Here is a 24,978-nt window from a genome sequence, read left to right on the forward strand (position 1 = left end):
ATTTCGAACACCTATAGTGATATCTTTAAGTTGGACTTTAAGCTATACTTTCTCCAAAAATGAGACAACTCCGACAGTTAGTTTGCAAGTTATGGACTTTTAAACCGTGAATACATTTTTTTGGACCCCTCCGTATGTACTGTACATTGATTCCCCTCATTATTGTCCCTTAGGATGGAGTCTTGTGGCAATAAAAATGGCAGAATGGCAGTTTGGATATAGGAACTCAACCACGAAACTGCCAGCAGCTGACAAGAAAAGTAATAAAGATTCTACTGTAAGTGATCGATAGTTACCTTTCACCCACTATCAGTCTACGAAAACGAAATGGTTAGAAACTGTGCACTGTCGCCCCTTATCCCACTGACGAATGTGTGATACAATGATATGTCATGAGCTAGATACGTGGCTGGGGCAGTAACGTTAATAAAAAGACTACAGCTGCCAAGAAACATGTAGATACTACATTATAGTATAGTTACTTTCACGTACAGGGACTGAGAATAGTAGGAGAGCGAAGAAGCATCTGCTACTATAGGCATTCCAGTGACTTTCGCACGTCTATCGTTTTGATGACTACGACAAAAATATTTCTTTTTCCGTAATACCCAGCTTTTGGCATCAGTTTTTTGCAGTAACTACTTGTTGTGAAGAGCTGTATGCTGCTCAGGCTTGGAAGATAATTTGTTGGAACGGTTCTGGCAAAGTGCACTGAATCTCTAAATTAATTTTCAAGTCGGTACAATGGCAGTATTCGAGTCGTTGTAGCCCACACGAAAATGTAACTAAGATACACAAGGAAGTTGGAATTAAATTAAAATGTCCACTACGCTACCAGAAAAACCTCAGAAGAAAGGCATTGTTTTCGCGAAGCCCTGTACGGGAACTTATCGTTATACCGCGGAAGCGCTGCAACAAAGAGATTTGAAACGGCTGTGTGCAGAATTGCAGTTAAGGAGATCTTGGTGCTCGTTTCCTATTTGAGCTGGGAACATTAGATGAAAAGTTTTAGGTTTAGCCCGGACCAGCGGCCATTTCTATAGCCATTCGAACGTTTGTCTTACTACAGCCAGTACATCAAACATTGTTTGAAGGACGAAAGACGAAGAGGAAAATTGTGCGAATCGATTAATTACTCTTAAAAAGATTTTAATTGGGCTGAAATTAATGATCAGCAAATGGCACCATTTTATGTGCACCATTCAGATTTTATGTGCAAAAACAGTCACTCTCTTTCGGATTGCAGGCGCAAAAATAGTCGCCCACAAATAACTCCGCGAGACTGGTGATTCAAATTTGGTCCACCTGTGGTTGGGACCTCGCTCTTATTCATGCGAAAAAATCTTGCTTCGTTCGATTTTTACGTGCGAAGATCGCGTTTTTCTCGGAGGTTTCTGAACAGCGCACTTAATACTTCAAACTTGCGACAATCGGTTTAAACTTCGCACGAGAGAAGATAAACGGGTAAAGTCAAAACGATTTTTTTTTATCCAATAATGTTCATCCTATGTCGACATACGGTGGCTTACAGTTGATCTAAACATAGCACGTAAAATACATTCTTACACAAACTGAATGCGCCGAAGCGGTTTATAGTTAATCAGATAAAAAGTATTCTCACGATAAAATTGAAAACTTCGGATTTTACTTGCAGAAACCAAGTTTTTTTTTGTGAGTATTTATTACGCGCGCCACTTGTTTCTTTCAAACTTGTGCGAATCGGTTCGAACTTCGTAATAAAGTAGAAAAATACACTTGATGCATGGTCGTCCTGTTGGTTTGTAATAGATTTATCCCTTGTCGTCGCCCGGGTCAACAAAAATCTACATCGGCTGCCAACTCACGGCGGTCTAATGTCAAAATTATGGTGGAGTAGAAGTATATCGTAGCACAAAATAAGAGGGATATGTCTTGGGCGGAGTTAGGTATGTAAGAACGACACTAGCTTTTCGGCTTATCTGGCAGCTTCAAAGACTTTTAAATCAAAACAGCTTGCATATTCCCGCTTTGTTACGATTTGAACCCGGTTCCCCTGCGCAGCGTTCTGTCTTAGACCCACTCCATGTTCTATGTATGGTAAGGGGTGCACGAAGGAACGGACACAAATTTAAGTGCCTCTAGAGAGTGGGCTGCATTTAAAATATCCGAGATTCGGGGTGCATCTATAACAGTAAGTATCCCAGAATGGGAATGCAGGCATCCTAAACGCTAAGAGCACGTTGTACCATACTGCACGACATGACAAAGGACATGTTCGATGGCATGATAACACGTGTAATATCATACGTAATGGCATAATATATCACGTTACTTTACTTGACACGCTGCATTATATTACATGAATTGTCAGACCGCTAAAATTGGATGGTTACAAAACAAACATATAAAATTCTAACGGGTTGGAATTTCGGACGTTTCATTTTGAAACCATATAATTGAAGCGGTTCTGACAATTCGAACGCTATCCAAACATTGGGTGACCGTTTATCTTTAATGACTCAAAGTTAAATTGGTTATATGTATACACCTGAGGATTGGATTAAATCATCGCGAAACCCGTCGCGTATGATCCTTCCATAAAGTTAATGCGCAGAAGCTTTTTAGAAGATACTAATAACTCTTTTAAAAAATTAAATTATTTCTTTTATGTAACTAGGCTGTGTAATGTGGATGCCCAAATGGTAACACAAAATGTTCTAACAGATATGCAGTGTTTGTAATGTTGCATGGGAAATTCTGTATCTTTTGGAACTTGCTATGGTTTTACGAAATGCTTACTATGCCACAAAATACTAAATTACATAAGAAACTACAATTTACAGCAGCATTATGCCGTAAATCACTCGGAGACATAAGACAAAAGTGTGAATGGCGAGCGCAAAACATTAATTCTAGATCTACAAGCAAACCTGTCAAGACAGTCAACAAGGTTATTACAGTCTAACGAATTAAGTTACCACACACTTTAAAGATGCCTGTTGGTAAATTGTAGCATGATGGCAACAGATAAAATGGATGAAATACGAGGGGGCTTTCAATAAGTAATGCAACAAATGTTTTTTTAAAGCAAGCAGGTTTTTTCAGGATTCCAAAACATATATTATTTCCTATGCTTTTTACTGCAAAACCCTATTTTTCAACATAATCTCCGTTCAGTGTGGCCGTCTTACGACACCTTTCTGGGAAGACCTGTATGCCTTCATGGTACCACTCTACTGGTCGATGACGGAGCTTGCGTCTTGCTTCGTTACTAACCTCCCGATCAGCTACGTACTAGCTCCCCCGAAGCACATCCTTCATTGGGTCAAATAGATGGCAGCCGGAATGTGTGAGATCCGGGCTGTAAGGTGGATGAGGAAGAGCAATCCAATGAAATTTTGTGAGCTCCTCTGGCCTGCGCAGACTTCTGTGGAGCCATTCATTGTCATGGAGAAGCAGAACTACGTTTGCATTTTTGTGGCGACGAACACATTAAAATCGTTTCTTCAATTTACTGACGGTAGCACATTACACTTAGGAGTTGATCGTCGAACCATGAAGGAGGACATGATACAGAATAACCCGTTCAGAGTCCCAAAAGACTGTTACCATGAGTTTATCGGCTGAGGGTGCAGCTTTCAATTTTTTATTCAGAGAAGAAGTGGTGTGGCGCCAGTACATGGAGTGTCGTTTTGTTCCCGGTTCGATATGATGACCCATGTTTCATCGCCACTGAAGATATTCAACAAAAATTGTCAATACTAGTTGTTGGCCCGCATCTCGTGGTCGTGCGGTAGCGTTCTCGCTTCCCACGCCCGGGTTCCCGGGTTCGATTCCCGGCGGGGTCAGGGATTTTCTCTGCCTCGTGATGGTTGGGTGTTGTGTGTTGTCCTTAGGTTAGTTAGGTTTAAGTAGTTCTAAGTTCTAGGGGACTTATGACCACAGCAGTTGAGTCCCATAGTGCTCAGAGCCATTTGAACCAGCCATACTAGTTGTTGTTGTGGTCTTCAGTCCTAAGATGGTTTGATGCAGATCTCCATGCTACTCTACCCTGTGCAAGTTTCTTCATCTCCCAGTACCTACTGCAACCTACATACTTCTGAATCTGTTCAGTATATTCATCTCTTGGTCTCCCTCTACGATTTTTACCATCCACGCTGCCCTCCAATACTAAATTGGTGATCCCTTGATGCCTCAGAACATGTCCTACTAACCGGTCCCTTCTTCATGACAAGTTGTGCCACAAACGTCTCTTCTCCCCAATTCTATTCAATACCTCCTCATTAGTTATGTAATCTACCCATCTAATCTTCAGCATTCTTCTGTAGCACCACATTTCGAAAGCTTCTATTCTCTTCTTGTCCGAACTATTTATCGTCCATGTTTCACTTCCATACATGGCTACACTCCATACAAATACTTTTAGAAACGACTTCCTGACACTTAAATCTATACCCGAACGTAACAAATTTTTCTTCTTCAGAAACGCTTTCCTTGCCATTGCCAGTCTGCATTTTATATCCTCTCTACTTCGACCATCATCAGTTATTTTGCTCCTTTACTACTTTAAGTGTCTCATTTCCTAATCTAATTCCCACAGCATCACCAGACTTAACTAGACTACATTCCATTATCCTCGTTTTGCTTTTGTTGATGTTCATCTTATACCCTCCTTTCAAGACACTGTCCATTCCGTTCAACTGCTCTTCCAATTCTTTTGCCGTCTCTGACAGAATTACGATGTCATCGGCGCACCTCAAAGTTTTATTTCTTCTCCATGGATTTTAATACCTACTCCGAATTTCTCTTTTGTTTCGTTTACTGCTTGCTCAATATACAGAGAGCGGATCTAGGCGCTACAGTCTGGTACTGCGCGACCGCTACGGTCGCAGGTTCGAATCCTGCCTCAGGCATGGGTGTGTGTGATGTCCTTAGGTTAGTTAGGTTTAAGTAGTTCTAAGTTCTAGGGGACTGATGACCACTGCAGTTAAGTCCCATAGTGGTCAGAGCCATTTGAACCGTTTTGAACAGTGAGATTTCTGTAGGCTCTGGTAGCAGCAGAGACCGAACTTCCAGGTCTGGCACGGGCCACGATGCCGGTCGCCGGCCGGAGGCAATTTGGCTAGCTATGGCCAGGCCATATAAAATACTCTGCAAAATGGTTCAAATCTTATATCTCTGGCAGGAAACAAAGGGTGTTATTAGGAAAGAGACATGTATCAAGCTATCAGGCATCATCCAACTGGGAACTAATTACATGTGGGGTCCCACAAGGTTCCATTTTGGGGCCCTTACTTTTTCTTGTGTATATCAATGACCTTTCATCAGATGCCAAGTTCGTTTTGTTTGCCGATTGTACAAACATTGCAATAAATAGCAAATCAAGTGTAGTCTTAGAAAGATCAGCTAATAAAATATTTGTGGACATTAATCACTGGTTCCTAGCCAATTCTTTGTCACTAAACTTTGACAAAACACACTACTTGCAGTTCAGAACTTGTAAGGGGTGTTACACGAGTATATGTCTAACATACGATGACAAGAAGATAGAAGAAGTGGACAGTGTTAAATTCTTGGGATTACAGCTTGATAATAAATTTAACTGGGTGGAGCACACCACAGAACTGCTGAAGCGTCTTAACAAAACTCTGTTTGCAATGCGAATTTTGTCAGACAGGAGATACAAAAATGAAAAAGCTGGCATACTATGCTTACTTTCATTCCATAATGTCATATGGGATTATCTTTTGGGGTAATTCATCAAGCCAAGGTAAAGTTTTCTGGGCACAAAAACGTGCAGTAAGAGTTATAAGTGGTGTGAACTCAAGAACATCTTGCAGAATCCTGTTTAGGGAACTAGGGATACTAACTACTGCTTCCCAATATATTTATTCCTTAATGAAACTTGTCATTAAAAATATATTACTTTTTCAAACCAACAGCTCAATTCATGGAATCAATACTAGAACTAAGAATAATCTTCACAAGGATTTAAAGTCACTTAGTCTTGTACAAAAAGGTGTGCATTATTCAGGAACACACATTTTCAATAGCTTGCCAGCAGCCATAAAAAGCTTAACAATCAATGCCTAAAGGATTTATTGGTGGCCAACTCCTTCTACTCCATTGATGAATTTCTCGGTAAAACAAACTGATATATATATATATAGAGCTTCTGCACAATTTTAGTGCAGTAATGTATTCATTGCAAATAAAATGAGTATTATAGTAGTTGCATTACATGTTTATTACCTTATAAATATATAAGAAACTTTTTTAAATTCAGTGCCTTAGTATTTGTAAAATGACTGTTTCATATAGTGTTTATTAAAAAATGACGATCATTCCACTTGGGACCTGTGGAATGGTACATTAGCTTATTTGTTTTAGTTGTAAACATTTGTCATGTATTGTTGTTTTTCTGACATGTTCCACATCCTGGAGGACCTCCTCACTACGGATCAATTGGAATGAAAGTAAATCTAATCTAATCTAATCTGCATCATTAATGGTCAACAGACACATCATATGCAGCAAGCTGCTCCATCTTCAACATTGCCCACTAATATCTCATCACTGACGTGTATTGCCCCCGTATTGTAGCAATGTTCACAGCAACGCTATTGCGTCCACAGCTTGCCATAAAATACGGCCCGTGTAATCGCATCTTTAAAGGGAGCTGAGAGATGTCCATCGACTTGTTGACAGGGAAATGCATGTCACGGCAAGTACTTGGCTCGGCCGCTCGGGGCGCCACGGTAGCGGATGCGGTGGCAGACTGCCAGGATGCGGCGTGACGGCGGCGTCTGGCAGTCTGGACGGACGGCCACAACACAGTCGCGGTTGGGGCAGGTCGGACTCCAGGAGGCGGCGGCGGCGGCGGCGGCGGCGGAAGAGGTGCGGCTAGCGCGCAGCGCCGCCTCCTAATGAACAGATTGCGCACCGACCGCTGCGCAGCAATTGAGCCAAATTGCCTCCGGCCGGCGGCCGGCTTCGTGGCCCGTGCCAGACCTGGAAGCCCGGTCTCTGCTGCTGCCTACAGTAATCTCACTGTTCAAAATGGTTCAAATGGCTCTGAGTACTATGGGACTTAATATCGGAGGTCATCAGTCCCCTAGAACTTAGAACTGCTTAAACCTAACTAACCTAAGGACATCACACACATCCATGCCCGAGGCAAGATTCGAACCAGCGACCGTAGCGGTCACGCGGTTCCAAACTGAAGCGCTTAGAACCGCTCGGCCACAACGGCCGGCAACAAAAGTTCCACGTCCCGCTTTAAAAAGGTAGAGAATCTAAGAAGCTACTGTTTGCAGCTACATCTATACTCCGCTAGCCACATTATGGTTTTCGGCTGAGAGCACTCTGTATACCACTGCCACTCCCTTGTTCCAATCGCCATCAGTCCGAGGGAAGACGATTGTTCGTAGGCTTCCGCGTGAGCTCGAATCGGTGTGATCTGACATTCGTGGTCTGGTTCAAAAATGGTTCAAATGGCTCTGAGCACTATGGGACTTAACATCTATGGTCATCAGTCCCCTAGAACTTAGAACTACTTAAACCTAACTAACCTAAGGACATCACACAACACCCAGTCATCACGAGGCAGAGAAAATCCCTGACCCCGCCGGGAATCGAACCCGGGAACCCGGGCGTGGGAAGCGAGAACGCCATTCGTGGTCTTTTCGCGAGATATACACAGGAGGAATTTTAAAATTAAACCACAGCATACTGCACATCGCCTCTCTTGTGGCGCCTGCCACAGAGCTAGATGATAATTTCCTTTACCCTTTCGCGCTTACTAAACGAACATGTGACGAAATGCTTTGCCTTCTTTGGATCTTCTTCATTTTCTCTATCAGTCTTATATGGTATGCAGCCCCACACTAACGGTCAGTACTTAAGAAACAATCGAACGAGGGTTACGTAAGCTATTCTTTCGAGGGCGGGTTAAAGGCTAAACTCTTTAAAGATTCTTCCAACGACTCACAGCGTGGCATTTGGCTGAAACCACTGTTAGTTTTATATGGTCGTTCTAAGTTAAATCTTTCCATAGGCACGTTGTTGTTGTTGTGGTCTTCAGTCCTTTGACTGGTTTGACCCAGCTCTCCATGCTACTCTATCCTGTGCAAGCTGCTTCGTCTCCCAGTACGGACTGCAGCCTACATCCTTCTGAATCTGCCTAGTGTATTCATCTCTTGGTCTCCCTCTACGATTTTTACCCTCCAATACTAAATTGGTGATCCACTCATGCCTCAGAACATGTCCTACCGAACGATCCCTTCTTCTAGTGAAGTTGTGCCACAAACTTCTCCCCAATTCCATTCAATACCTCCGCATTAGTTATGTGATCCATAGGCAGACTCCCCGATATTTCATGTATACTACTATCCAGTGTTTGTTCAGCACTCGTTCAATTACACAACAAATGGAATTTCCGCCTTTTTATTCGCAATACGTAACATTAGTTTATAAACTACTCAACTGTCGATCCGTGCACCAGGCCGACAGGACGAGTTTCCGACGTTATCCGCTGGGTCATTTATATACATTGTGAAAAGTAATGGTCCTACAACACTCCCTTGCGGTACATTCTAGGTTGTTTCTACGTTCTATCCGTTAAGACTGATGCGCTATGTTATATTTCCTGTGAAATCATCAGTGAAATGGTGAGGACAACACAAACACCCAGTCCTCGGGCAGAGAAAATCCCCAACCTAGCCGGGAATCGAACCGGGGACCGCGTGATCCAATTAAGTGACAATGCGGAACTGACTCAAACGCCTTCTGGAAGTCAAGGAACACGGCATCACCCTTGGCGAGCGCCGGTATTTATTGCCTCTGTTCAGTTGCTAGTTTAGTCATTACAAACTCCACCACCCCCTTTCTTTGCTATAATGCTAATGGTGTTATGTTAAGCGTTCATAGTACTCATGCACATCAGGGAATTAAGAGAGGTTTTTTTAGAATACGGTTCTTGGTTATCATCATTCTGCTATTTTCCTTTGAGTAAGTAGATATTTTTATTTACAGTGAGCTGAAAGTGAGCAGTCCATGGATTGCGAAGTAACCAGAACTAATCTCTTTTTGGCACTCAACCTTTTAATTTAAAAGCATCTTGCCAGGATATCTACACTCCTGGAAATGGAAAAAAGAACACATTGACACCGGTGTGTCAGACCCACCATACTTGCTCCGGACACTGCGAGAGGGCTGTACAAGCAATGATCACACGCACGGCACAGCGGACACACCAGGAACCGCGGTGTTGGCCGTCGAATGGCGCTAGCTGCGCAGCATTTGTGCACCGCCGCCGTCAGTGTCAGCCAGTTCGCCGTGGCATACGGAGCTCCATCGCAGTCTTTAACACTGGTAGCATGCCGCGACAGCGTGGACGTGAACCGTATGTGCAGTTGACGGACTTTGAGCGAGGGCGTATAGTGGGCAAGCGGGAGGCCGGGTGGACGTACCGCCGAATTGCTCAACACGTGGGGCGTGAGGTCTCCACAGTACATCGATGTTGTCGCCAGTGGTCGGCGGAAGGTGCACGTGCCCGTCGACCTGGGACCGGACCGCAGCGACGCACGGATGCACGCCAAGACCGTAGGATCCCACGCAGTGCCGTAGGGGACCGCACCGCCACTTCCCAGCAAATTAGGGACACTGTTGCTCCTGGGGTATCGGCGAGGACCATTCGCAACCGTCTCCACGAAGCTGGGCTACGGTCCCGCACACCGTTAGGCCGTCTTCCGCTCACGCCCCAACATCGTGCAGCCCGCCTCCAGTGGTGTCGCGACAGGCGTGAATGGAGGGACGAATGGAGACGTGTCGTCTTCAGCGATGAGAGTCGCTTCTGCCTTGGTGCCAATGATGGTCGTATGCGTGTTTGGCGCCGTGCAGGTGAGCGCCACAATCAGGGCTGCATACGACCGAGGCACACAGGGCCAACACCCGGCATCATGGTGTGGGGAGCGATCTCCTACACTGGCCGTACACCACTGGTGATCGTCGAGGGGACACTGAATAGTGCACGGTACATCCAAACCGTCATCGAACCCATCGTTCTACCATTCCTAGACCGGCAAGGGAACTTGTGTTCCAACAGGACAATGCACGTCCGCATGTATCCCGTGCCACCCAACGTGCTCTAGAAGGTGTAAGTCAACTACCCTGGCCAGCAAGATCTCCGGATCTGTCCCCCATTGAGCATGTTTGGGACTGGATGAAGCGTCGTCTCACGCGGTCTGCACGTCCAGCACGAACGCTGGTCCAACTGAGGCGCCAGGTGGAAATGGCATGGCAAGCCGTTCCACAGGACTACATCCAGCATCTCTACGATCGTCTCCATGGGAGAATAGCTGCCTGCATTGCTGCGAAAGGTGGATATACACTGTATTAGTGCCGACATTGTGCATGCTCTGTTGCCTGTGTCTATGTGCCTGTGGTTCTGCCAGTGTGATCATGTGATGTATCTGACCCCAGGAATGTGTCAATAAAGTTTCCCCTTCCTGGGACAATGAATTCACGGTGTTCTTATTTCAATTTCCAGGAGTGTATATCGGATAAATTCGCTGTATGCTAGAATCTGTAGCTTTTGAAGTACGTTAGCGACAACCCAGTCGTAGGCTGCTTGTAGTAAACAGTAATAAATGTCGTCTTTATACCATCTGGGTGCCACTTGGCGACTTGTGTTTCGTTACAATAGCTTATTTATTCACGTACTTTTGCGATGGGATCAAGAAACTAAGCAAATTTCGTTTAAGTTAATAGCACAGCAAGGTGTAAAGTTATCAGGCACTGAATCTGAGGCCTTCGTGCCAGTAGCCTTCAAGGTTCACCCGGAATCCGCTCCAAGAAACGCTATTTACGGCGTTACATCGACTGCAACAGAGAATCGTAGTTTCAATTACTCGTCCCCATGGAATATAATGAAATTGTATTCCAGGCGCAAGTTGATCCGTAAGTTGCGTGGGGGTTAAGTGACTTACTCTGAAAATATCGTTGATTCCACAGAACTTTCGCTGTCTTTCAAGCTGCGAGGGTGTTACGCAAAGCAACTCCGGGCCGCGGGAATTGCGTCAGAAAAACAGGGCGCGTGTGTCTTGTTTCCCACGCAAACCGAGGAGACCGAACACGTACTGATGAAATTTTACTTACTGGAAAGCTCACCAAGCGTCGTAACTTCTAGTGTTAATTCTGGCTGTATCCACTAACAATTAACAAAACAGAATATAGCAAATTCAGTACTTGAAGAGGAAAATGGTAGGTGTTAATAGGAGAATTAATCGGGTGAGAAGGATATTGGCAAAAGTAGTGCTGTTTGGACATAGGTAGTGGGGCGAGGAATAAGAAGAGTTGCGATTATGATAGTAGTAATAAGACACATGGTAATAGTCTGTGTGGCTATCGAATTACTCTGGTCTGCAACGATGAATTTTTGTTTGAATTTTGTTAGTAATCGTAAGTAAATTTCACCCACAACTACTCTAACACAAGGTCTTCAAAATCCTTGCGATCTGACGAAAAACAGACTTGTGATTGGAGCCCTTTAGATTTCTCTTTGACATCGCGAATCTAGACAATATCCTAGTTAGTACGGCCTAAAAGATTCAAGCGCAGTACCAGTACTACACAGTAATATTATAACGGATTAGACAAACGTTTGTTCGTTATGGATTTCCATACGAAACTTTATGGCACGTTCTGGAAGTTTAGTATTAGATACGTCTATATTTACGCCTGTAACTCCAAGTACTCTCATTAATAACTACTTCAGTAGCAACATGTATGATGTTAAAAACTGCGTCATCGCATACTTCCTTTCACCGTCGCTTAAGAGAGACAATGGCTGGTTTATTAACTTTGTTTTCTCTAGTAATTACACCTTCCGTGCTTTCTCACTTGCGATGATGCTCTTCTACATTGCTCATCTACATTTACACTCCGCAAGCTATCTTACGATGTATGGTGCATCTTCTTCCACCTTCTCTATTCCATTCGCGAATGGTGCATGGGCAGAACGATATCGATAAACAGATTTTTCGAATTTTTTGGTCGTGATCGTGTAGCGAGACATATGTGGCAGGAAGACAAATGTTTCTCAACACGTCTTCGAACTTACGCTCACGGAATTTCAACAGTAACCTTTTCATTCACACAAAACGTCTCTCTTGTAGTGTAACTGCCACTACACTCTACCACTCTTACGCTGACTAAACGATCCCACGACGAAACGTGCCGCAATTCGTTCGATCTTCTCTCTATATCTCTCTTCTGTTAATCCTACTTGTTAAGGGTCCTCTCAGACTGATGAGCAACACTTAAGAAGCAGTCAAAGAAGTATTTTGTAACCCACTTCTTTCATGGATGAATTACGTTTTCTTAAAGTACTTCCAATGAATCTCAGCCTGGTGTCTGCTATTCCTACACCAACTTTATATGGTTGTTCCGCTTAAGGACACTGCGGGCAGTGGATTCCAGGACTTTTACGTTGTCACCGTTTCCAGTGATTATACACCAATAGAGTATTAGTGTACTTGAATAGTAACGGATCTCTTCGTTTATTTTCCCGCAGTAGTTTAGTTTATTTACGTTCAGCGTCAAGTGCCTGTCCCTGCACCTACTCCCTGCAGACGTTTTTCATTTCGCTACATTCATCAGGCATTACAACCCTGCCACAGACAACAATATCGTTGGCAAAAGCCTCACACAGCGTCTGATGTTACCCGCAAGATCATTTACATGTTATGTTGTAAATAGTAATGGCCCTAAACAAACCGTTGGGATAGTCCAGGAATTACCTCTACATCTGTCGATTTCCTCCCTTTAAGAGTAACGTACCGAGTTCTGTCTTACAGGAAGTCGCGAGTCCAGTCACAAGTCGTAAGCTCGTATTTTGATAAGCGAACGACATTGCGGAACTGTGTAGAATGCCTTGCGAAAGTCAGGGAACACGCAATCAACCACGTCTACGGCGCTCCGGATATCATGGACGGACATGGTGAGCTGTTTCTTGCATGATCTCTGCTAACGGAATTTTTTGTTGTTTTTCATTGAGGCGATTTTCAGTCTCTACGCTCTTGTTTCTTTGCCTAGTGATATGTTGTTTGGTCTCTCATGTCAGTTTGTGTGTCTCTAGGATGGGTCTTAGTAACATCCAGAACTTTGTTTTCGCTATGGCGAACGCATTTAAGATTTAACAATCTTTTTTTTTATTCCTGGGGGGAGGGGGGAGGGGGTAACAAGCAGTTCACAGTTAGTTTCAACTGTAGTCCATTATTTGAGGTAGCTGCCTGTGACGCGAAGTCTAGCGCGTTTCCTGCTCTTTCCACACAGAACTTGGCCCAAAGTCGGTGAGAACTCTATAATGGAGTCCAGACGGGCGTCTGAAGTCTTCCATCACTAAATAAACGGCGGAGTCATGATTTATATACAGGCAGCTGGAGGTCGTGGCATGTTAATCGAGTGCTTTTAAACGATGACGAAGCAAGAATTGTGAGGCAGAACTGATTCAGACACTAAATAAGTCGAGCAAAGTTGATGATGATGATAAGGAAGAAGCCGATGATGTAGTCTGATGCCTGAAGACTCAATACACCCAAGAGCTGGGTTTTTTAATGCCATACTGAGGACATGCTGACTGCCATTAAGGAAGAATAAATATAACGATTGTTATTCGGTATGCACGAGGATGCAATATTCCACCAGAAAGATGGGTCTACGAAGAATGTCCCTTTAATACTTTGCCATATGAGCGAAAAACAGAAGAACAAAATGAGACAGCGTAAGAAATGTATTTTATCCACATTCTTTCAGTGGTATAGCGATGAGATTTGGTCTTGGTTGCCTCTTAACCTGTAGTTATTGTAGGAGATGTTGCACCGACTTAGCCATACTATCACGCCTCGTTTCCTGACTTGACGCCTGGAATAAGGCGGGGGTGATTGGATGACTGAAATGATGGAACACAGCCCCTCAACGGCAAAGTTCTTCTGTTCGAGTATCGACTCAGCACAGTGCAAATGGAAATGGTGTCTCTCACCCAGTCAACAAGACAAAACGCTACACCGAGCGCAAAGCATTATACTACGGACGACACCATCAACTTCCTAAGCGACTGTCTCAAGGCCGCAAAGATATATCGCATTGAATCACGGAGTTTAATGCGTAGTCCGATTCCACGAACTGTGAGCTGTTCATTTTCATCCCTATGCTGTCCTAAGAATGATATCTAACATTGCTTAGAGAGACCATATTTCAGTGAGCAGCCGTAACAGGGAGGGTCTTCACCCCTTATTTTCTCACTACAGAGTGTGTGTTTGAGGATGTGTATGTGTAGATCACTATCAATATCACATTCCCTCACTCCACGAGACTTTGCAGATAAGTCTGAGATTCGAAGAAACATTGCCAAACTGCATGATGATCTGTGATTATATGCCGTCTTCTATCCTTCCCTTTCAGTCCAGTTACTAGTGATGAAAAACTTTTCTGCTATGACGATTCTAACAGATTTCCTCCGGGTTTAGTACTAGTACTCTTGCGTGCGTTAGCAAACTCCACCAAGGAAAAATAGGCTTCAACCAAATACGGGGTGCACTGACGTTTACGTAAGCTGCAATGCACAGAGAAGGATGCACCAATGAATCCGACGTCAAAGGAGGTGTGCAACAGTGAACCACCAGGGGATTAAGAGTTAGACGATGATGGAGAATGCCCCCAGCGTCCTCTCTTACGTGGAAGAAAGTGTCAGTGTAACACCAAGCTGAGAATAGCCCTCAATATTCTCAGCTGTGAAGCGAAGTGACCTGTGAAAGCTAGTGCAGTTGGGCTCATAACCTTCAGAGGGCGCCATTATCGAAAGTGAGTTAGAGAGGGGCAGAATGATCCATCTCTGGAAAACGGATCTGTCATATCGTGAGAATTAGGCTGGTACGGAGCGTGTTTTTACAGCAGCTATGTTCGCAGCAGCTACATGTGTGTGGATCCTATGAGCATCGGTGTCGTACCCGGCATCGTGTCGGTACAGATCGACGCAAATGGCGATAGCGCGGTATCACTGCCACCTCCTTCCCATGGCTGTAACAGACACAACAGGTCCTTCCGCAGCGTTGGTTCAACGTTGGAGGGCTGAGTTATTTACATAAGGCAACCGCCACTGTTCAGTCCATTTGTAAAAAAACGATGAAACCTCAGCAGTTGTTGAACCAACAATATTTTATGGTTTACGACCGGTTTCAGAATAATAAAATTCTATCTTGTGGCATGCACCGTAGCGATGGAAACAATATGTTATATATAATAAGCCCTAATCCAAAATGAAAATTTAACACGAAACTGATGACCGTACGCTACTCGCATCAAGCGTAGGCGAACTAAGGTTGTCTTCTACGCTATATCATCTTTTGAACAAAAATTCCACGTCCCGCTTTAAAAAAGTAGAGAATCTAAGAAGCTAACAAACCAAAATACCCACTAAGAAACCTCTATCTACAGAAACAAGAAACACAAAATAAATATTAAAAAAGAGTAAACGGAACACAGAGTATGTGAATGACACTTACGTAGGAAAGCGACAGCAACCACAGTCTTGCTCGACTGGTCGTACTAGCAGGAAAACCGTAAACAGGTGAGGGGAGAGAGCAGTATGAGCGTGCGCCACGAGTGACACACAGAAAGTTGCTGCGTGTAGCTACGGTATGCGGCAGGTTTAAAACCGCGAGCGGGAAAACCAAGTAATAGTGTGGATACTCTAAACGCTAAGGAAGAAGATAACCAGTATATCTAGATATAAAACACAAAGGTGTGTCACTTAAAAAAAAATAGACCAGTTATCAAAATTAGAGTTAAAAGAGAAATTGGTCCAAACAGACAAAATATTGAATGAGACTTAAGCGGAAAGTATGTCATAAGTAGCTAAAATATTTTTATACCAGAAGATAGAATTATATTATTTCGAAAACGGCCTAAAATAATAAAATGGCTGTAAGCACTGTGGGACTTAATATCTGAGGTCATCAGTCCCTTAGACTTAGAACTACTTAAACCTAACTAACCGAAGGACATCACACACATCCATGCCCGAGGCAGGATTCGAACCTGCGACCGCAGCAGCAGCGCGGTTCCGGACTGAAGCGCCTAGATCCGCTCGGCCACAGGGGCCGGCAATAATAAAATACTACTGGTTCAAGAACTATTGTGGTTTCTTCATTTTGTTAAAGGTGAAGCACTGCATGGACGTAGAGCTTTATGTCTCGGCGCGGCATCGCCTTCTACGACTAGGACTGGTAAGTCATGAGTTCATAACAATCAACGGACTTTAACTGCCCAAAAACCACTAGCGTCTCACAACGAAACGGCCGCCTAAACGCAGCCCTTGGCTCTCTTCGCAAGTAAATTTAGTGTCCCGCTTCAGTCTTTCCAATATTGGTGACATCCAGACGCTCTGAACGTTGCAGGGGTGATCGAGACGTAGCTGCCTGCATTGTTGAGATTTAGCGGACAACTGTAAAATGTGGTGGTTTGGATCACCGTTGCATGTAACATGCGATCTCGACTGTGTATCGAGAGAAATTTGAATAGCATTCGCAATATTAAGGACAATTTTTTGAGACAAATGTACTGGCCAACTGTAAGGCAATTTCAGATCTCATATTTCAGCAACGGAATTCCCGGACGACGCGCAAGACTGTTTAGAAGAACCTAGGGTACTTCTCCCTCCTTGGCAGGCACATTTGGGACTCATGTTTGGGTATGGTTGAATGGAAACTTGCCTGTTCCTGTCCTCTAATAATATTGACGCTATGTAGAAACATGTATACAAACTATGCGGAAAGAGTGAGATTTTCACTCTGCAGCGGAGTGTGCGCTGATATGAAACTTCCTGGTAGATTAAAACTGTGTGCCGGACCGAGACTCGAACTCGGGACCTTTGCCTTTCGCGGGCAAGTGCTCTACCATCTGAGCTACCCAAGCACGACTCACACCCCGTCCTCACAGCTTTACTTCTGTCAGTATCTCGTCTCCTACTTTCCAAACAACAATGCGGAAAGAGATTCGCCAGGCACGTATGCAGTCCCTGGTACATTTCATGACATCACTTTTAGAGGCTCTTATTGTTGCAAGTGGTCTTTCACATTACAGTGAATTCAGAGATCAATACGCAGCTGTTGTGCTGTGGTCTTCAGTCTAAAGACTGGCTTGATGTAGCTCTCCACGTTAGTTCCGTGCAAACCTCTTCATCTGCAACTATTTCCATTTGAGTCTGCATATTGTATTCGAGTCTTTAGTCACGTTTTGCCGCCCACAATTCCATCCATTATCGAATTGGATGATTCCTTACCGCCTAGGAATGTGTTCTATCAACTAATCTCTTCTTTTACTGAAGCTACGCCACATATTTATTTTTTTCTTCCATTCGATTCAGTACCTCGTCATTAGTTATTCGAATTACCCATCTAGTCTTTAACATTCTTCCGTAGGACTGCATTTCAAAAGCTTCTGTCCTCTTCTTGCCTGCACTGTCTACCGCCCACGTTCACTTCCAAACCCTTTTATTGCCATTATCAGTCTGCATTTTATCTTTTGAGTCGTCAGTCTTCTGACTGATTTGACGCTGTCCGCCACGAATTCCATCATCTTAGAGTAGCACTTGCAACCTACGTCCTTAATTATTTGCTGGATGTATTCCAATCTTTGTCTTCCCCTACAGTTTTTATCCTCCACTGCTCCCTCTAGTGCCACGGGAGAAGTTATTCCCTGGTAGGAGTCCTTTCATCTTTTCCTTTCTTTTCCGTGTTTCCCATATAGTCCTTTCCTCGCCGATTCTGCGGAGAACCTCCTCATTTCTTACCTTATCAATCCTCCTGAGTTTCAACGTTCTTCTGTAGTACCACACCTCAAGGGCTTCGATTCTCTTCTGTCCCGGTTTCCCCACAGTTCATGTTTCACTACCACACAGTGCAGTGCTCCAAACACACATTCTCAGAAATTTCTTCCTCACATTAAGGCTTGTGTTCGATATTAGTAGGTGTGCGGCTGGTCCCGGCGGAGGTTCGAGTCCTCCCTCGGGCATGTGTGTGTGTGTGTGTGTGTGTGTGTGTGTGTGTGTTTGTCCTTAGGGTAATTTAGGTCAAGTAGTGTGTAAGCTTAGGGACTGATGACCTTAGCAGTTAAGTCCCATAAGATTCCACACACACATTCGATATTAATAGACTATTGCGGACCGAGAATGCCCGTTTTGTATTTAACATCCTCTCTAATTTGGCCGCCGTCAGTTATTTTGCTTCCCAGATAGCTAAACTCGTCAGCTACTATTTGTGTGTCTCTTTTCCTCACGCCTAATCTAATTTTTATACGACCTATTATCCTTTCTTTCGGTGTTGATGTACACTTATGGAAATGAGGATCCGCGAGTGATAAGGGATTCGTAGGTAGGTGACGCTACTTGAGTATTGTGTAACAGGCTGGGAATTTGGATCGAAATGGAAGCGTGCACGGAAGTCCGACGCAGTTAAGGCGCCCGCTCGCGTAAAGCGGTAAATATGGGTTCGAGTCCGAAATTTTCACCTGTTTCCACTGACATATTTCAGTGCCCAAATGCGGCTAACGTCAATGAAACTTTTCACTAATTTAATTCTACCAGAATCACCTGATCTAATTCGACAAATGCCATTACCCTCGTTTTTTGCAATACTTATTATTTGTCCGTTAACACGGTGGCAGAGGTAAAATACAGGGAGCGAAAGGCTATTTACAATTTGTGCAGAAAGCAGATGGCAGTTATAAGAGTCGAGCGGCATGAAAGGGGAGCAGTGGTTGGAAAGGGAGTGAGACAGGCTTGTAGCCTCTCCCCGATGTTATTCAATCTGTATATTGAGCAAGCAAAAAGGAAACAAAAGAAAATTTCGGAGTAGGTATTAAAATCCATGGAGAAGAAATAAAAACTTTGAAGTTCGCCGATGACATTGTAATTCTGTCAAAGACAGCAAAGGACTTGGAAGAGCAGTTGAACGGAATGGACAGAGTCTTGAAAGGAGGGTGTAAGATGAACATCAACAAAAGCAAAACGATGATAATGGAATGTAGTCGAATTAAGTCGGGTGATGCTGAGGGAATTAGATTAGGAAATGAGACGCTTAAAATAGTATATGAGTTTTGCAATTTGGGGACCAAAATAACTGATGATGGTCGAAGTACAGAGGATATAAAATGTAGACTGGCCATGGCAAGGAAAGCGTTTCTGAAGAAGAGAAATTTGTTAACATCGAGTATAGATTTAAGTGTCAGGAATTCGCTTCTGAAAGTATTTGTATGGAGTGTATCCATGTATGGAAGTGAAACATGGACGATAAATAGTTTAGACAAGAAGAGAATAGAAGCTTTCGAAATGTGGTGCTACAGAAGAATGCTGAAGATTAGATGGGTAGATCACATAACTAATGAGGAGGTATTGAATAGAATTGGGGGAGAAGAGGGGCTTGTGGCACAACTTGACTAGAAGAAGGGATCGGTTGGGAGGAGATGTTCTGAGGTATCAAGGGATCACCAATTTAGTACTGGAGCGCAGGGTGGAGGGTAAAAATCGTAGAGGGAGACCAAGAGATGAATACACTAAGCAGATTCAGAAGGATGTAGGCTGCAGTACGTACTGGGAGATGAAGAAGCTTGCACAGGATAGAGTAGCATGGAGAGCTGCATCAAACCAGTTTCAGGACTGAAGACCACAACAACAACAACAACAACAAGTGTGGCATAATCATTTCATGCACTTGACTTGTTTTTGCTGGAGTAAGTTTAATAATCAGTCTAGTTTCTCTGAGAAAAAGCTGTTTCAAGCAGAAACCTCACTGGCACTTTCATCGCTAGTGACACATTAAGGGGGGGGTTGGGGCACCGAAGAGGCACTATTAGCCATAAAGGCACATTAGGCAGCACGCGAGCTGCGCTACCATACAGCATCTTGGCCGCTGGTGCGGAGTCTTTATCGCGCCCCTCGTCGTTGGCCCTGGATCGATGTCCTCCCTAGCGGACGTGCAGGGGAGCACCTCGGCGCAGATGGGAGATGCAGGCTGCGGAGCGCCGGCCGCCACCGCTGCTGCCACCCTCACACACAAGCGGCGCTAATTGTTGGCCCGTAGGCGAGCCGGGGAGGGGACGCTGAAACGAAATTAATTAAAGCCCCAAAGTTATTCGCAGGGGACTGCCGCACGCCCCCACCTTTGTCGCTCTATCCACTCCCTCCGGTTTTGTAAACGGAAAATACAAAAAACCTAGCTCCTGCCGACGCCATCGTGATTCGGCTACGCAGTCGAGGAATGTTAATGGTCTAGATACTGTGGAACTCGGGTGACGATCAAACTTCAATGTACACTATAAAATAAAAAGCAACGGTGAAGCATGGTAGAATTATCCGAATGGAACGGAACTTGAAGGATGTGATGTCTTCAGACTGGAATCTCATTGACAGCACTAGAATTGTCTTTAGTGATGAATTCCGCTTCGAACTGAGTCCCGATGACCACCGAAGACTTGTCTGGAGACGCGCCGGACAGCGGTGGGGTACCAACCTTCACTGGCGGTCTAACGCACGGCTTTCCGGGCGAGAAGGAGCGCCAGTCCCCGGCACGAATCCGCCCGGCGGATTTGTGTCGAGGTCCGGTGAGCCGGACAGTCTGTGGATGGTTTTTAGGCGGTTTTCCATCTGCCTCGGCGAACTATGTCGTCAATTGCTGTGCAAACAAGTTCTCCACGTACGCGTACGCCACCATTACTCTACCACGCAAACATAGGGGTTACACTCGTCTGGTGTGAGACGTTCCCTGGGGGGTCAACCGGGGGCCGAACCGTACAATAACCCTGGGTTCGGTGTGGGGCGGCAGAGGGGCGAAGTAGACTGCGGTAGTCGTCGTGGGATTGTGGACCACTGCAGCTGCGGCAGGGACGGAGCCTCTCCGTCGTTTCTAGGCCCCCGGTTAACATAACATAACATAACCTTGACTGTCGCCCGCCTTTCGGCACAGCAACCAGGAGTGTTGGTCTGAGGTGCAGTTTCCCTTCATAGTAGGACCCCTTTGGTTCTCAACCGCGACACTCTTGCAGCACAGTGGTACGTCGACGATGTTCAAAAATGACTCTGAGCACTATGGGGCTTAACACCTAGAGTCATCAGTCCCCTAGAACTCAGAACTACTTAAATCTAACTAACCTAAGGACATCACACACATCCATGGCCGATGCAGAATTCGAACCTGCTGCCGTAGCGGTCGCGAGGTTCCAGACTGAAGCGCCTAGAACCGCTCGGTCACTGCGACGATGTTCGACGCCCCGTTTTGAAGCCCTTCATGTCAAGCCATCTCGGGCTTACATTTCAGCAAAATAATGCCTGCCCTCCTACTACTTGTCTTTGAGCTTTCCAAACTTAATCTTGGCTAGCAAAGTCACTGGATCTCTCCCCATGAGAATGTTTGCAGCAGGGCCTTCTAACTAGCTCGGGATTTAGACGATATAATGTCCCAATTACACAGATTTTGGCGCGATATCTCTCCAACAATTCTGTCGATCTATGCCAAGCTATAACTGCTTGCGTAAGGGCCAGAAGTGGACCAACGCATTATTGACTTGCTCAATTTGAGAAGCTCTTTCTCTTGAATAAATCATCCAATCTTTCTGAAATTGTATTGGAGAGAAGTATTCCGAAGTAAGAGTGATTTCAGGTGTGGCGCAGGGAAGTGTCGTACGACCGTTGGTATTCACAATATACACTCCTGGAAATTGAAATAAGAACACCGTGAATTCATTGTCCCAGGAAGGGGAAACTTTATTGACACATTCCTGGGGTCAGATACATCACATGATCACACTGACAGAACCACAGGCACATAGACACAGGCAACAGAGCATGCACAATGTCGGCACTAGTACAGTGTATATCCACCTTTCGCAGCAATGCAGGCTGCTATTCTCCCATGGAGACGATCGTAGAGATGCTGGATGTAGTCCTGTGGAACGGCTTGCCATGTCATTTCCACCTGGCGCCTCAGTTGGACCAGCGTTCGTGCTGGACGTGCAGACCGCGTGAGACGACGCTTCATCCAGTCCCAAACATGCTCAATGGGGGACAGATCCGGAGATCTTGTTGGCCAGGGTAGTTGACTTACACCTTCTAGAGCACGTTGGGTGGCACGGGATACATGCGGACGTGCATTGTCCTGTTGGAACAGCAAGTTCCCTTGCCGGTCTAGGAATGGTAGAACGATGGGTTCGATGACGGTTTGGATGTACCGTGCACTATTGTGTCCCCTCGACGATCACCAGTGGTGTACGGCCAGTGTAGGAGATCGCTCCCCACACCATGATGCCGGGTGTTGGCCCTGTGTGCCTCGGTCGTATGCAGTCCTGATTGTGGCGCTCACCTGCACGGCGCCAAATACGCATACGACCATCATTGGCACCAAGGCAGAAGCGACTCTCATCGCTGAAGACGACACGTCTCCATTCGTCCCTCCATTCACGCCTGTCGCGACACCACTGGAGGCGGGCTGCACGATGTTGGGGCGTGAGCGGAAGACGGCCTAACGGTGTGCGGGACCGTAGCCCAGCTTCATGGAGACGGTTGCGAATGGTCCTCGCCGATACCCCAGGAGCAACAGTGTCCCTAATTTGCTGGGAAGTGGCGGTGCGGTCCCCTACGGCTCTGCGTAGGATCCTACGGTCTTGGCGTGCATCCGTGCGTCGCTGCGGTCCGGTCCCAGGTCGACGGGCACGTGCACCTTCCGCTGACCACTGGCGACAACATCGATGTACTGTGGAGACCTCACGCCCCACGTGTTGAGCAATTCGGCGGTACGTCCACCCGGCCTCCCGCATGCCCACTATACGCCCTCGCTCAAAGTCCGTCAACTGCACATACGGTTCACGTCCACGCTGTCGCGGCATGCTACCAGTGTTAAAGACTGCGATGGAGCTCCGTATGCCACGGCAAACTGGCTGACACTGACGGCGGCGGTGCACAAATGCTGCGCAGCTAGCGCCATTCGACGGCCAACACCGCGGTTCCTGGTGTGTCCGCTGTGCCGTGCGTGTGATCATTGCTTGTACAGCCCTCTCGCAGTGTCCGGAGCAAGTATGGTGGGTCTGACACACCGGTGTCAATGTGTTCTTTTTTCCATTTCCAGGAGTGTATATAAATGACCTTGTGGATAACATCGGAAGTTCACTGAGGCTTTTTGCGAATGATGCTGTAACAATGGAAAATTGTACTGAAATGCAGGAGGATCTGCAACGAATTGACGCATGGTGCAGGCAATGGCAATCGAATCTCAATGTAGACAAGTGTAACGTGCTGCGAATACATAGAAAGAAAGATCCTTTATCATTTAGCTAAAATATAGCAGGTCAGCAACTGGAAGCAGTTAATTCCATAAATTATCTGGTAGTACGCATTAGGAGTGATTTAAAATGGAATGATCATATAAATTCATCGTCGGTAAAGCAGATGCCAGACTGACATTCATTGGAAGAATCCTAAGGAAATGCAATCCGAAAACAAAGGAAGTAGGTTACAGGACACTTGTTCGCCCACTGCTTGAATATTGCTCGCCAGTGTGGGATCCGTACCGGATAGGGTTGATAGAAGAGAGAGAGTAGATCCAACGGAGAGCAGCGCACTTCGTTACAGAATCATTTAGTAATCGCGAAAGCGTTACGGAGATGATAGATAAACTCCAGTGGAAGACTCTGCGGGAGAGACGCTCAGTAGCTTGGTACGGGCTTTTGTTGAAGTTTCGAGAACATACCTTCACCGTGGAGTCAAGCAGTATATTGCTCCCTCCTACGTATATCTCGCGAAGAGACCATGAGGATAAAATCAGAGAGATAGAGCCCACACAGAGGTTTAGCGACAATCCTTCTTTCCACGAACAATACGACACTGGAATAGAAGGGAGAACCGATAGAAGTACTCAAAGTACCCTCCGCCACACACCGTCAGGTGGCTTGCGGAGTATGGACGTAGATGTAGATGTAGAATTGTAATAATTTGTTCGTCTGTATTTAAAATTTTTTAGGACATTGTTCCAGGAAACAGCAATCTAAATTTATAATTTACTCAGCCAACACAGTCGCGGTCGCGTATAAGTAGCTACTTTTTATTTGTGACTCATCTGTTTCGATCTGTTACAGGCATCATCACCAGATATATACTCCTTGGTGGTAGTAGAGATCCCTGGCGTGGGACAGGGGGGTCTGTGCTGGCGTTGAGAACACGTCTTTGTCTACACATGTATGGTTTCCGACCCACCGGGTGCTGTACATCTTTTTTTTTTTTAAAGACTGTATTACTCATATCATCATTTTTGTATGCTGGCCAACTATAGTTACGACCAAACGTAAAGATAATATCACTTAATTTCAATCATATCTTGTAACATGATGAGCCGGCCGGGGTGGCCGAGATGTTCTAGGAGCTACAGTCTGGAACCGCACGACCGCGACGGTCGCAGGTTCGAATCCTGCCTCGGGCATGGATGTGTGTGATGTCCTTAAGTTAGTTAGGTTTAAGTAGTTCTAAGTTCTAGGGGACTGATGACCACAGCAGTTAAGTCCCATAGTGCTCAGAGCCATCTGAACCATTTTTTGTAACATCATGCGATGTAGCAGTTGTGGTAGATATGCGTTTGATTGTGCTCTCCTCTATCTGTATCTGTAAGTATGCTACGCAAGGTACTTTACGATGTGTAGCGGAGGGTATTTTGTGTACCACTCTTACTTCCACCTGTTACTGTTCCAGTCGCGAATGTTTCGCAGGAAGAACGATTGCTGGGAAGCCTCCGTGTGACCTCGACTCTCTCTGATTTTACCTTCACCTTTTCGCGAAATATACCTCGGGCGGAGCAATAAATTGGTTGTCTCTTCTAGGAACGTACGCTCTCAGAACTTCAGTAAACCACGCGGTGATTCAAAACGCCTCTGTTGCAGTGGTCCGTCACTGGAGATGGCTGA

This window comes from Schistocerca cancellata, chromosome 1 (genome assembly GCF_023864275.1).
Source record: "Schistocerca cancellata isolate TAMUIC-IGC-003103 chromosome 1, iqSchCanc2.1, whole genome shotgun sequence".
NCBI lineage: Eukaryota > Metazoa > Arthropoda > Insecta > Orthoptera > Acrididae > Schistocerca > Schistocerca cancellata.